Source organism: Galleria mellonella, unplaced genomic scaffold (genome assembly GCF_026898425.1).
Source record: "Galleria mellonella isolate WM207_F2 unplaced genomic scaffold, CSIRO_AGI_GalMel_v1 utg172, whole genome shotgun sequence".
NCBI classification, from domain to species: domain Eukaryota; kingdom Metazoa; phylum Arthropoda; class Insecta; order Lepidoptera; family Pyralidae; genus Galleria; species Galleria mellonella.
The window spans coordinates 5,936,557-5,951,490 of NW_026442015.1; the positions used below are offsets into that span (position 1 = coordinate 5,936,557).

Genomic DNA, 14,934 nt, shown 5'->3' on the forward strand with positions numbered 1-14,934 from the left:
CTCCTGGCAAATATATATACTGTACATACATAGATTAATAAGATTTATGATGAGGTGCATAAATTTGATTTTGAAATTATAAATACCTAACTTCAGCACTTTTGGTTTAGTATTACGAATATTAAATTAAACTATATAATTTTTTTTTTTTTTTATACAATTTAGAATTGCAAACAAACTGACGACCCACCTGATAGAAAGTGGTAACCGTCGCCTATATACATGAGCTGACATAACAGAGTATATTGCTTCGCCCTGCATATATTTACGAGAGCCATTTTGTTCCGTGACAAAAATTCTCTTTATGGTTGCTTCGTCTTCCAAATTTAAAATTACGGCGGGAAAAATCTTTAGCGTCAGTTTTAGTTCATCGAGAAGCAACGAGATCTTTCGTAGATACGTGTATGTACGTGTGATTTGGCAAAAGTAATCAAAAACTCTTGCTAGATTATTTATTTATTTATTCTTTATTGCACAATAAAACTGTACAAATGGCGAACTTAATGCCATATGGCATTCTCTACCAGCTAACCATTAGGTAAAAACAGAAAGCGTATAAAGGGCAGATGTGGCAAAAATATGTTATATAAATATAGCAACATACTGAAATAATTATATATAGATATACATAAGAAATACACATATAACACATAAATACTACTATATAATATATATTATTAAATATTCCAAATAATCATTTTAAAAATCCTCAATAACAAAATTTGAGGGAAAAAAAATTGACGCCCAACGTGGGGGTATATATATATATATATATATATATATATATATATATATATATATATATATATATATATATATATATAAACTATGGTAAACATTATGAGATATAGTAACTATTGAGTAACTCTCGACATAACAGACATACATTTATTATTATTAAAGCTAACAAGGAAGTTAAACTTGTAAAAATCGATTCAAACAAACATCCCAAACCAAAAATTAACCAATTAAGAACCTCCTTTAGAAAGTTGCATTAATTCTAAAATTACATGCAAGGACATCGTTTATAAATAGCTGTGTCCGTCGTCTGCGCAAATCTTTAAAGTCGAAGAAATCCTTTTAAAATTACGCCATTCGTTCATACAAACAGTTTGTTGTATGGTCTAATGTATGCGTTTGTATGAGAATCATTGTGCACACGTTTCATCGGTGCTTACAAAACGCTCGGAATTATTAGGCCGTGAAAAATTTGAATGTGTTGTTGTTATGTATGGAGATAATATCTTCAAATAAAAAACCACTCTCTTCAGTACTGAGTGATTCGTATAATTGTTTACTTTCGTCATTGCAATTAGGCAAGTGAAAAAAGTAATATTATTGTTTTTGGGAAATAAAAAAAAATTAAACATTAGCATGGAAATAAATTATTTTAATTAATGCAAAGACTTATAATAGCAGATTATGCAATAGATTACAATCCACATTATGAGTATTAACTCCACCTTTTCTAAGTCGGTTAAAGAGTAATAACTCACTGTCGACCTACAAAATTTAATTTGCGAGAATCCTATTAGTAAATGGTATAATTTTTTTTTTATACCACTGAGGTGAAAAATGAATATTATAAATACATAGATTTGTAAGGCTGAATGGATGGATGGATGAATATGTTTGATACACATTTAAGCAAAAACTGCTGAACGGATTTGAATGAAATTTTGTACACGGCTAGATTTTTTTTTATACAACTTAGAATGGCAAACAAGCTGACGGCCCACTTGATGGAAAGTGGTAACCGTCGCCTATACACATGAGCAGTACCATGGACATAACAGAGTATACTGTTTCACCCATGATACCCCTATGCGTTGCCATTCCTGATGACGCAGGTGTTATTCTTCTCTACCTTGTAAATTCACGCCATATCCCACCCTTCAAACCGAAACACAGCCATGCAAACACAACTACTTCACGGTAGAAACACGAATGGGACAGAGGTACCCAAGCAATCGACTTTTGTACAAAGTTTCCCTGTCTCTAACTTAACACATAATCTATGTGCTAATTAACTTCTTTATATACTAATTCACGTAGGTAAAGTCGCATATAGTCGGTAACGAATAAGCCAGCTGGCTTATTGTAGTGCATATCTTATTGTTCGTATCCTGGTATAGTGCCTTAACAACAGTACATTTTAATTTTAACTGTTACATCTTAGCTTAGTATAAAACTATAAACGGTTATGCGTTATGCCTTATTAATTATTCCACGCTTTTATAACGTTATAATAGCTATTTGTTGTCGTAACATCAACTGTCATGTTGGATTTATACTTTATTGCCATACTTTCCTATATAATTCACAATAGGTTCTCATTAGACAATATGGCCTTGTTATGAGGGGAATGATGCAGACTTACTTGTAGAAAATAAATTAATTAAAACATATAATTGATTTCGTTTCACTGCTGAACATAGCTTCCCCATAAGGGGAGTTTTAATAGATAGATAGTCTTTATTGTCATCAATAATAATTAAAAAAAAACAATAAAAAAAAAAACACATTTATGTACAATAAAGATTTTACAATACAATACATTTCATTTTGCTGGTTGCTGGAGCCGCCTCAGTTGTTGCTATATATGCACACCTCCAGCGAGATGTACCTATATAGTTTTGCCAGAAGTATCCACGCTTGACAGGCGGATTGGCAACTGCAGTTTGGCTTTTGGAGATGTTTTAAAAGGGACGTAAAACATATCATCATCTTCCTACCCTTATTCCAATTATTATTTGGGGTCGGCGTAATATGGTTTTATCCATATTACAAAAAGATTTGGCTTATAGTTTTACGACCGGTCGCCTGCCTAACGTCATCTCTCTTTGGGACATAAAACATATATAATATATTATATAAATAGACTTTGATGACCTATCATGATGATTCGATAGGATTATGTCTTATAGGAGGTAGATGATGAGAACCTTCAGAACCGAATATATGATGAGACAAGATACCTTCACCAGGAGATTTTAACCTGCAGAACTGCTATTAAATTTTAACAAGACGTTGCTTGGTATTATTTTTATATTCATTCGTATCAAGTGGAAACCCGTTTTAAGATTCAAATTCCCGCCGGTAATTAGATCCAAAAATAGAAAACGATGAAAAAGGGTAAGTGCCTTGCAAAGGACAGATTTAATCTTTTCATTTGGCAGAGAAATGTCCGTTCTAATTGTGAACATTACAAAGGTATATTTTTGTATTTGTATTCTGACGATAGAAATATATTTAATTCAATATATTCTCCCTTAATCTTAATAAATTTTTCGTATCTCTCAAATAATTTGTTTATACCATCGAAAAAAAATTTATCTTTGCTGTCAATTTAGGCCGAAATTGCAGATTTATTTATCGACGTCAAATTTTTTCCACGCAGCTCTTTTTTCATTTTTGGGAATAAATAATAGTCGCTGGGGGCCAAGTCTGGACTGTAAGGTGGGTGGTCTAATTTTTCAAACCTACATCGGTGGATGGCAGCCGTCGCAACACACGTGGCACGTGTGGATGGGAGGGTTGTCGTGCAAAAGGAGCACAACTTTTGACGGCTTTCCTCTTCTTGTTCCTTGATAGCTTCTTTCAATCTGTCCAATAAAGAAGCGTAGTACTGTCCCGTTATAGTCACACCACGGTCTTTATAATCGACCAGCAAAATACCTTCTGTATCCCAAAAGATAGTCGCACTGATCTTTTCGGCCGATTGTGACACTTTAATACTTCGGTGGAATTGTGCCTTTTTTATGCCACTGCATTGACTCTTGCTTCGCCTCAGGTTCATAGTGGTGAACCCAGGTTTCATCTGCAGTAACAATCCGGGCTATAACTTCTTCCCTACTCTCTCCACAGAGCTCCAAAAATTGGCGAGAACACTCGACACGCTCACTTTTTTGAAGTGGCGAGAGCATTTTTGGAACCCATCTTGCACTGACCTTAGTTATGCCAAGATAATAATGTAGATTATTTAAAATACTTGTTTTGGATACTCCAACCATTGCTGCAAGCTGCTTCTTCTTCAGCCGGGTATCTTCTAATACAAGTTTTTCTACTTTTGCGCCGATTTCCAGTGTAGTGGCCTCAATTGGCCATCCGGAGCTGGGGTTACTTCAATAGACTCTCTTCCTTGTTCGAAAAGACCATGCCACTTGTAAACCATGGTATTACCAGGGGCAGAGTCCGCGTAAATTGTTAATAGCTCTTGAAAAATCGTCTGAGCAGATTTTCCTTGCTTGGTGAGGAACTTTATAACGGCGCGGTGTTAAATTTTCTCCATACTCGCTATTTTCTTCCCGAATCACTTGTTTGCAAGTCGATAACTCAAAAGTTAATGACCCGATTTGGTTCAAACTTGGTATATGTACTCTTAATGAGGTGCTTAACAAGTGACTACCTGGACGAGTAAACCAACTCCCACCAACCCGTCCATTCCACGAACTTTTTGACCTCCCCTCGTACACAACTGCTTCGTTGTAGAAACACGAACGGGTCAGAGGTGCCCAAGCAAACGACTTTTGTACAAAATCTCCCTCTGGTACATTTATGTTACCTGTATATTTTAGTTACAATATCTATATACTGATCCAATAACGAAAATGTTAAAATTCTGTAATCCAAAAAACAATATTGGATAACAGACTTTTAACATATTCGAAATTAGATATCAGGTGGTCTACCATGAAATGAAATTTCAAATTTTCGGGCTCAATTTCGTGTTTTTGTTCGTATCAAAATCAAACCAGTAAATGGAGTTTAACATTTTTTTCATCATAAATCCTATCCTAATAGTCCAGAGGAACGATATTTTATTAAAAATGTTAATAATTTTAAACGGCATGTATTATGTATTTTTAACATCAAATTTCTGTTTCATTCGTCCCCGAAATTTCGGAAAATACGTCATGGTAGGCCTCCAGACCGATATGGGCGATATTGTAATGGGTGATGGCCTTTTTTCCGCCATCAATTTGTAGAAGAAACTAATATATAGATATTGGATATTGTATCGGTATCCATATTAGCCATGCCTTATGTACATACAAGTGACATAAGGAATGTAATCTAGATAACTAATTCAGAGCACGAAACCGTAATATTTTTTACTGTGTCAAACACTTAAATCTCTACGTCTTTGACTCGATTGCAGGTCGGTTGCACGAGCATATTTCGCACTCCAGGAATGAACTTTTAAATCAATGTAATTAGAATCTACTATAAGTTGTATAGTCCATACTACATTCATTTATTCATTTCAGCCATTATCTGTCTACTGCTGGACATAAGTCTCCCCCATAGACTGCCATAAAGAACGGTCCTGAGTCACCTGCACCCACTGACTTCCTTCATACTACATTACTATTAGGTATTTTGATACTCTACGCTTTTTCTTCATGGGATACTATAGTTCATGAGCGATAGGAATTTAACCACCACAATTAGCTTCAAATCACAATTGATATCTGCTTATAACATCGCAGCTGTTCTAATGTAACAAATTTGCTCTTGACTTTTATAGTTACAAACGACCTAGACGACTTTCTACAGCTACAAACTGTTTTAAAATAAACTCTAAGAACAGTTTTCTTATAGGAATCGTTTGTAATAATTAATTTTTATATTTTATGTTGTTTATATTTTATATATCTATTTAGTTGAGTATGTATGTATGTATATATATATATATATATATATATATATATATATATATATATATATATATATATATATATATGCATATTCCTTGATATTTATGAGTCTATTATTTATTTTGTTATTAGTTGTTATTTTGTTTACCTATTCCAATAATGAAGTACCGCGATTTTTTTTTGATGGGTGAAAATGGTATGGTAACTCCGCCTGCGCTAACGGGATATGCTGGCGGTGCACCAGTGGTGATAGATAAGAATGAAAACAGGCCAGTTAGCCCATCATGATAAGTTCATCAGGAATTAACCATGATAGTTTACGTATAGATACGCAGGGGGAACCGCGAGGAGGTCGACCTGGTTGGGTATATTGCTAGCAATGGGATTCTCAGTCTCCATTACTAACAATCCCTTTCCCCCCTGAAGTACCGCGTTCGTTCACTGTTCATCCCATAGGTTGACTGGCAGAGAATGCTACTAGCATTAACTCCGCCATTTGTACCTTACTTTCTTTTGGTTAATAATGTTATTTAAATAAATAAACAAATAATAACGGAAATCCGGACAACCGTGTATTATAATTTTAGTGTGTATGCAATATTTTACGGACGGCTCCCCGTGGCGGCCGAACGGTCTGTTAAGCAAGATTCTAAAATTCAACACGTGACTCAATGTTTATTCAACCTGATTTGATAAGCCGCCTCTCAATAGACAATCGATGAGGTAACCAGCCAGTCATAACAATGGCTAGTTCAATGACAGGGCTTAGGGCGGACATGTTATCTTGTTTTATGTATCGTAACTCATATTGTTTCAATCGATTACTATATCATTTGTATTGGCACTGAATTGCTCTGAGACCTTGTAGGTCATACGTTCGTGGTTATTGGTGTATTATTTTAACAATTTTAGTGTCTTGAGTAGGGTTTTTTTTTAATGGGTGGTAATGGAATGGTAACCCCACCCGCCCTATTGGTATATACTGGCGGGGCACCAGTGAAGGATGATAGGTGAGGATAAGCAGGTCAGTTAGCCCATTGACGAATTAAACAAGAATTGTTCACGGTGGTTTCCAGGGGGAACCACGTGGAGGTCGACCTGATAGGGCTATTGCTATTGATATTGCTAGCAATGGGGCTGTCGAACTCCATTGATAACAATCCCTTTTACCCCTTGAGTAGGGTTATCAACCCTTCCGGATTGGGGGGGGGGATTGTTAGTAATGAGGTCTTATAGCTTCATTGCTAGTAGTATACCCTCTCAGGTCAACCTCCACGCGGTTCCCCCTGGAAACCATCATGTTTAATTTATGTCGAATTCATCATGATGGGCCAACTGACCTGCATTCATTCTTACCTATCATCTTCCACTAATGTCTCGTCGGTGTAAACCGATAGCGCCGGCGGGGTGACTATTCCATTTTCACCTATTAAAAAAGACCCGCCCGGATTGCCCGGGAGCCTTCGGTAATAATGGTTAACCTCCTAACTCCGGAGGGCAAAATTACTCCGGTTTTTTCTAAAAATTAAATGCATCCGTCGCTCGCTTGTCGCTTCTCATTTGCTTTGCGATCTCTCATGTTTCATGCGAGCGCGATTTTTATTGGATTTCAATTCAGCATGATGGTGCAAGTATGAAGCAAGGAAAGAATCCAAATGAGACTCTTTAGTAAAAGCAGAGTTACAAGTACTAACAAACTACGATTTTATCATGTAAAAACTTTCATTATTTTGTGGTGAAAAACCTACAACTATTAGATGCTGCTCGGAAACATAATAAATGTAAATTTAAAAATTAATTATTCAGTTTCTTTGAATAACTATTAAACATAAAAATATCCCGGGTATTTTCGAGAGTTGCCAACACTAGCCTTGAGTCACCATAATAATTATAATTGACAAGTCTGTTAATAGGGTAGACCTTTAGAGGTTTAATTGGCTTGACAATTTTTTTATTGTGCATGACTAAAAGTTTATTTTATATATATATATGTTTTTTTGCAACTTAGAATGGCAAACAAGCTTACTGTCCGCTGATGGAAAGTGGTAACCGTCGCCTATAGACATGAACAGTACCATGGACATAACAGAGTATACTGTGTCGCTGATGATACCTTTCATGCGTTGCCATTCCTAAGGACTAAGGTGTTATTCCTCTGTACCCAGTAAATTCACTGCCATATCCCACCCTTCAAACCGAAACACAGCCATTCAAACACAACTGCTTCACGGTTGAAACACGAATGGAACAGAGGAATAAAATTAATACATAGCTTTGTTATTATAAGTAACTTGATCATCATCTGCCGTATAGTCCAGGCGTAGAATGGGCCACTTCTAACTTCCAATGGGCTTCTTTCCTTTCCTGTGGGTGACATAAGAGGTAACTATGGAATCTTTAGGAATCTTACATGAATAATAAAATTATTTAATTTGTTGAATGTAATGGCCGAGTGATGGGTAGCAGCGTCACATTTATCTTTTTTTTTTTCAATTGAATTTTGTAATTTGAAAGATAATAATAAAATGTTTGTATCACGTTAGTTAAGTATGATCTATAGAAGGCATGGTTTTATGAATAAGACAAAACCATAAAAGCGTTGGCTAAATTACCGTCACAAAACTGGTATGTCAATTAAGATACACGTGATCTTAATAGCCGCGTATTCAGATGTCGATGATCATAGTTCTCTTGTAATGACTCATACAATATATCATGGACGATCAAGTCAATGATTCGCCTGTTTTGTACCACTGATTATGTACTATGGTGTCAATAACAGCAGACATTTTTTTTTTTCTCAATTAACTTTATAGAGGCTTCCAATTTTTTTTTGTCTATGGAATTCTGCGCGGATTTTATGCGACTTTCGAAATTGACAATTTTCCTGTATTGTTTTGTATATTTGTGACGCGATATCTTTACCAATTCTGAAACAATTTTTTTTTTACAATCGCTATGATTTACTCTCGTGTTCGTTTTATATTAATTTTGTCACACTTAGTCGTTATTTTTGTAAAATATATTAATAAGTAAAATACATGTAAAATTATCAACATTTTCTTTTTAATATATTTTATTTTAAACTTTATTGTACACTCTAATAATACATGACAATTGTGATCGAATTAATAAAATGTACAAAGGCGAGCTTAACTCTAAAAGAGTTATCTTCCAGCAAACATAAAGTGGAAAGGAGCATCAATGTCAGCGATTGTGACAATATTCAAACAAGAAAAACTAGACAAATTTAAGTTTATACATAACTAATTATATCGTATTTAATCGTATATATTATACACATTTACATATATATCTATATATAAACATAAATATATACTTACACACATAAATAAATTAATAAATGTGCATAGGGTTTTTTTAAGTCTACTCTTAAAATATTTAAGGACTAACTTTCATAGGATAGCATGGGAAGGGAATTCCACAAGCAAGCGAAGAGCGATTTTAAAGATAAGGGATTTCGTTGAAGGAGACAATACGCCTAAAAAAATAAAAAATAATAATATAACATATATTAATTACGAGTCATCAGTTTGTTATTTCAAGTTGTGTATGAAAATCGACATCTGTAAAAATGTCATGCTCATATTATGTAAATTATTTGAATGCCCAAACGTTGGTGTTAGGTACTCTTGAACTGTACTGTAGAATATTGCGTATGTCAGTGGACAAACCGCGCATCTGTTGAACAGAAGTGCCGCCTGACGTAATGTCAACCGTGGGATGGAAATGTTGTATAAGTTCTTATTGCTTCAGCTCCGCTAGTCAGCGATTTGGCCCCAATACTGTTTAATTATAGATGAATTTAAACTGAAAAAAAAAATAGAACATTTTTAATGGATAGTAGAATGGTAGCCCCACCTGCGCGGGGGGGGGGGGGGTTGTTAGTAATGAAGATTACCAGTCCTATTACTAGCAATAAACTCTGTCAGGTCGACGACCTCGTGGTTCCCCCTGGAAACCATCGGGATTGATTTATTGGTTAGATTCGTCACGGTGGGCTAACTGACCTGCTTCATTCTCACCTATCATCTCTCACTGGTGCCCCGCCAGTGTATACCAATAGCGCGGGCGGGGTTACCATTTCATTAACATACATTAAAAAAAAAAGAAACTGGGTGACCTTTACTGTCTCCCAATATGCTCATCCAGGAAATCATCAGTACAATAACACATATAAAAAGAAATAATACACATAATTAAAATAAATAATATTAAAAAGATTTAATTCAAATATTATGTATAAAGTATTTCCCAAAGAGGTTCGAGGTCAGGCAGGCGGCCGGTCGTAAAACTATAAGCTGTAAATCTTTTTGCAATATGGATAAAAAACATATTACGCTAACCCCATATAATAATGGGAGTAAGGGTAGGAAGATGATCATTATGTATGTATATTGGCCATTCAATGATTACGTATTATGTTCATGGAGTCCGTCACCATCAAAATCGGAATCTATTCATTCAGAAGAATAAGGCGACATAAAGATAAAGCTCTTGGAATATGTCATTGTTCCAAACATGTCCTGGTGCTTTGAACGTGTAAATTATACTCATAATACAGTCTGTACGACTTGTGGTCGACTGCTAGAGATTTTATTTTATATTGTATAGTTTCTTTATTATAATTCTTAATAAATTTTTTTACCCCTCTGTGGGTGTAGTTTTATATTTCTGTAAAATAAAGTTTCTTTCTTTCGTTCCAAACATGTCCTGGTGCTTCGGACGTGTAAATTATACTTGTCATATAGTCTTACTTAATTACTAGAGGGAGACTTTGTACAAAAGTCGATTGCTTGGGTACCCCTGTCCCGTTCGTGTTTCAACCGTGAAGCAGTTGTGTTTGCATGGCTGTGTTTCGGTTTGAAGGGTGGCATATGGCATAAATTTACTGAGTACAGAGGAATAACACCTAAGTCCTCAGGAGTGGCACGCATGGGGGGTATTATGGGCGAAACAGTATACTCTGTTATGTCCATGGTACTGCTCATGTCTATAGGCGACGGTTACCACTTTCCATCAGGTGGGCCGTCAGCTTGTTTGCCATTCTAAGTTGTATAAAAAAAAGTCTATATGACTTTGGTCGACTGGTAGAGAACACTATAATAAAATGTCATGTCCGTCATTTATAGTCCTAGCTATTGACTACGGATTAGTCCCCGTCGGAATGAAGTATTGCAGAACGGTAGATGGATAACTTAGTTACCTAGGTGTTCACGACATTTAGGTATCAAATTGCCGCCGTATGGTCCCGGCATAGAATAGGCCACCCCTTGTTTTCCTGTGGTTGTCGTAAGAGCCGACTAAGAGCGAGGGATTGGCAGCAGCGTCCTTTTTAAAACATCTCCAAAGCCTAACTGCTGTAGCCAATCCGCCTGCCAAGTGTGCCAACTACTGAGAAGCCAGCCCCCCAAATGAAGGGAGGGGTTGTTAGTAATGCGGACTACCAGTCCCATTGCTAGTAACATACCCCATCAGGTCGACCTCCACGTGGTCTTACCTGGAAACAATCGTGCTGAATTCCAGATGTATTTATCACGATGGGCTAACTGACCTGCTCTTTCATTTTCTCTTATCATCCCTTACTTGTGCCCCGCCGGTGTATACCGATAGCGCGGGTGGGGTTATCATTCCATTATCACCAATTAAAAAAAACTTCCCAAATGAGAGGCCTATGTTGAGCAGTGACAGTTAAAGGCTTATATGACGAAGTATCAATTTTCGTGCGGGAGAAGTTGCAGAATTAGTATTTAATGTAATTATATAAAAAATAATATTCCTACCGGCCCGTTGATTGATTTTTAATGAACGTTATCTTCTAATATTCATCTTATTGCACCTAAAGTGAAATCTCTCTAACTACATAATAATTGATCTGACATTAATTTAGGGTTGCCAGCTCTCTAAATCAGTATCTAAGAACAAGGAATTACATAGAAGGAATGATAAAATAAAAAGTATAAATCATATGGTTGCCTCCTTTCTTCTTATGCAAATATAATAAGTAAAAAGAGGACGAAAGATATACCCTCAGTTACTATTTTTCTCAATTCAAAGTGCTATAATGCTCAATTCATAGGCTAGTGTATAGAATATGTCTGAAATGTCAAATATTTGTCAATAACAAATTTACATTACTAGATTGTATATTCGACACAGTTTATGTAGAAAGTATGCAAGCAGGTTATATCTGAATTTGGTTGGGTTATACGGCCGTATAACATTTTCTATACACTAGCCTGCTATGAATTGACAATTTTAACACTCCTATGTAATTCCTTGTTCTTAGATCCGTATACAAAGCCTTCGTTCCTTGCTCGTCTTATTCTATACGCATTGCGCGTCCAATTTAATTACGGAATTCCTCTATCTTCCTTATCTTTCCACTTCGTGAGATTGGATCCTGCTTTCGGAAACATTTTTTTGTTTCCTGTTATGGCTGTAAATAAATAATCATATCTTCGTATCGATCTATTTACCTGAATCTTCATGCCATGTAGAGGCACCCATTTTCGGTCTTTTTGCACATTTCTTATTTTATTGCGGTCCCGGTAAGGCGTTTCATGCGTGCGCTGGAAATTTGATACAGGTGAGTAATCATTCAGTTTGAAGTAAAATGCGCTCAATTTAATAAAAAAAAAAGTTAAGTCTCTCTGCTCCTTGTTATCCCTTAGATTTCGTAAAATGCGCTACTGTAGAGAAATTTTAAATAAAACTATATACCGACTCGCCTGACCTGTAGCGTTCAAATACTCCCGTTGGGGGGAAAGAGATTGTTAGCAATGGAGTTTGACAGACCCATTGCTAGCTATATGCCCTATTAGGTCGACCTCCACGTGGTTCCCCCTGAAAAACCGTCGTTAGCAATTATTGTTGAATTCATTAAGATTGGCTAATTGACCTGCTTCATCCTCACCTATTATCCTTCACTGGTGTCCCGCTAGTGTATATCGATAGCGCAGGCGAGGTTACCATTCCATTATCACCCATTAAAAAAATACTCCTGTTATGGGTAAAATTGTGTGCAGCGTTTAGGCGTTAATTACTTGCTGTGGTGACGGAAATGATGAATATACCCATGAGTATTCATCAATATCGTTATACAAACGAAGTCACAGAAATAGCTATTATAAATACCTAAATGTTTTCTTTATGTATCTTCCCCTTGAAAACGGAAATTAATTACAGCTTCGGTCTTCATTATAGGTTTTGTCACGTCATAATGTTGCCAGAATTATGTTATCAATAATCTTACATTTAATTTTTTTAGTTTAACTCATAATTTAATTAGGTAATTTTAGTATACCAGAGGGAGACTTTGTACAAAAGTCGATTGCTTGGGTACCTCTGTCCCATTCGCGTTTTCACCGTGAAGCAGTTGTGTTTGCATGACTGTGTTTCGGTTTGAAGGGTGGGATATGGCGTGAATTTACTGGGTACAGAGGAATAACACCTGAGTCCTCAGGAATGGCAACGCATGGGGAGTATCATGGGCGAAAGAGTATATCTCTGTTATGTTCATGGTACTGCATCATGGTCTATAGGCGACGGTTACCACTTTCCATCAGGTGGACCGTCAGCTTGTTTGCCATTCTAAGTTGTATAAAAAAAAAATCAGTAGTGAACCTGTAAGTGATCACACAATATTTTTATTTCGAATATTCTAGGTTATACCCAATACTTCATCGTTGATATCTCAAATTTACCCCAGACTTCCGGTTATCTCTGTTACATTTCCAATTACACATAGACATACACGAGTATTATAGGGTATATTATTATAGTATAGTAAAGTAGGTTACATTTAAATAATGTAATATTATTTCTAACTGTTAGTATGAATTTTAAACTAGTATCAAGTATCAAATTACCGAAGTTATTATTATGTATGCGTAACACTGATTACGGCCACAATGAACGTAGAAACCATTAAAATTAGTATAATAACAATTTAAACTCAAATTACGCTGTTATTTAATTTCCAACCACTTAAACTTATGTATAATTTCTCGCCATAACAAAAAGTGCAAACGATGTATATTTATATTTGTTTTCACGTATTATTCACGGAGTAACCAAACATCATGCGTGACATAATTATGTATGCGTAATCAGTCAATAATAGCATGGGCAGCGTGATGAATGTAAGATGAATTGTTTTGTTATTTATTGCTAAACAATGAAATAAAGCTGCATTTTAGAGTAAAAAACGGTTTTTTTTAATGGGTGATAATGGAATGGTAACCCCACCCACGCTATTGGTATACACCGGCAGGGCACCACCGGCGGGAAACGTGCTCTTGCACCAGATGACTGGGATGATAGATGAATGAACAAGTCAGTCCGGCAGTATCTCATGCCTCCCCCGGGGTGTGTGGGTCTCCATGAGGATTTCCTCACGTAAAAAAAAAAAAAAAGGTCAGTTAGCCCATCGTGACGAATTCAACAAGAAATGTTCACGATGGTTTTCAGGGGGAACCACGTGGAGGTCGACCTGATAGAGCATATTACTAGTGATGTCGAACTCCATTGCTAACAATCCCTTTCCCTTCAGTAGAAAACAGTTGTGTTTGAATATGTAACTGAAATATCATGTTACATGTCATATAATCCCAGCCACCCCCCTTTGCTGTGGATGTCTTAAGAGGTTAGTAAGTCGTTTAAACCATAACTAAAGCCTAACTGCAGTTACCAACCTGCCTGCCAAGGGTAGCAACTACTGACAAAACTCCACTATGTGATTGGCCTAGGTTTTTTTTTACAACACGGGGCAAACAAGCATTCGGCTCACTTGATGGTAAGTGATCACCCACAACACTAACGGCAGATGTGCTGCTCTTGAACGTTATGATGTCGTATTGGTTTCGAAATGCTGCTGCTGGAAGTTAATTTTAAAAATTGGTTGTGCGTGGATTTAAGTGCCTAGAAAATGTTCAGCAGTAGACAGTGGATATATTAGAACTAATCCGTATATTATTCCATGACGCTTAGACAGACGGGTGAGGCACAAGTACATATCATGAGTTTGGTGGTTATTGAAGTACATCAAGAGATTGACAATTGTCTTCTTCAATATAGAATAATTTAAATACATTAATAGTCACATGATATTTCTTTTATATGAACGTTAAAAGTTCCTTTAGAACTATGTATGAATATGTAAAAAAGTCTCACATTATTGGGGTAAATTCCCACAGTAGCAACACAGCATCGACCGCTGGATCGCTGCGGGCTGGGGGGCGGGGCGACTACT

The 14,934-nt window shown here is 36.1% G+C and overlaps 1 protein-coding gene and 1 long non-coding RNA gene across 2 annotated transcripts in view; one reads left to right on the top strand and one right to left on the bottom strand.

The window, feature by feature from the left end:
- Nucleotides 1-14,934, top strand: part of LOC113516398 (GTPase-activating protein CdGAPr) — a 94,691-nt gene that overhangs the window by 39,570 nt on the left and 40,187 nt on the right. The window lies entirely within an intron of this gene.
- Nucleotides 8,883-14,933, bottom strand: LOC128200249 (uncharacterized). Its single transcript, XR_008252635.1, has 3 exons — nucleotides 14,856-14,933; nucleotides 12,161-12,253; nucleotides 8,883-9,491 (listed from the first exon to the last, which is right to left on the bottom strand). It is a non-coding gene; the product is annotated as an uncharacterized LOC128200249 (long non-coding RNA).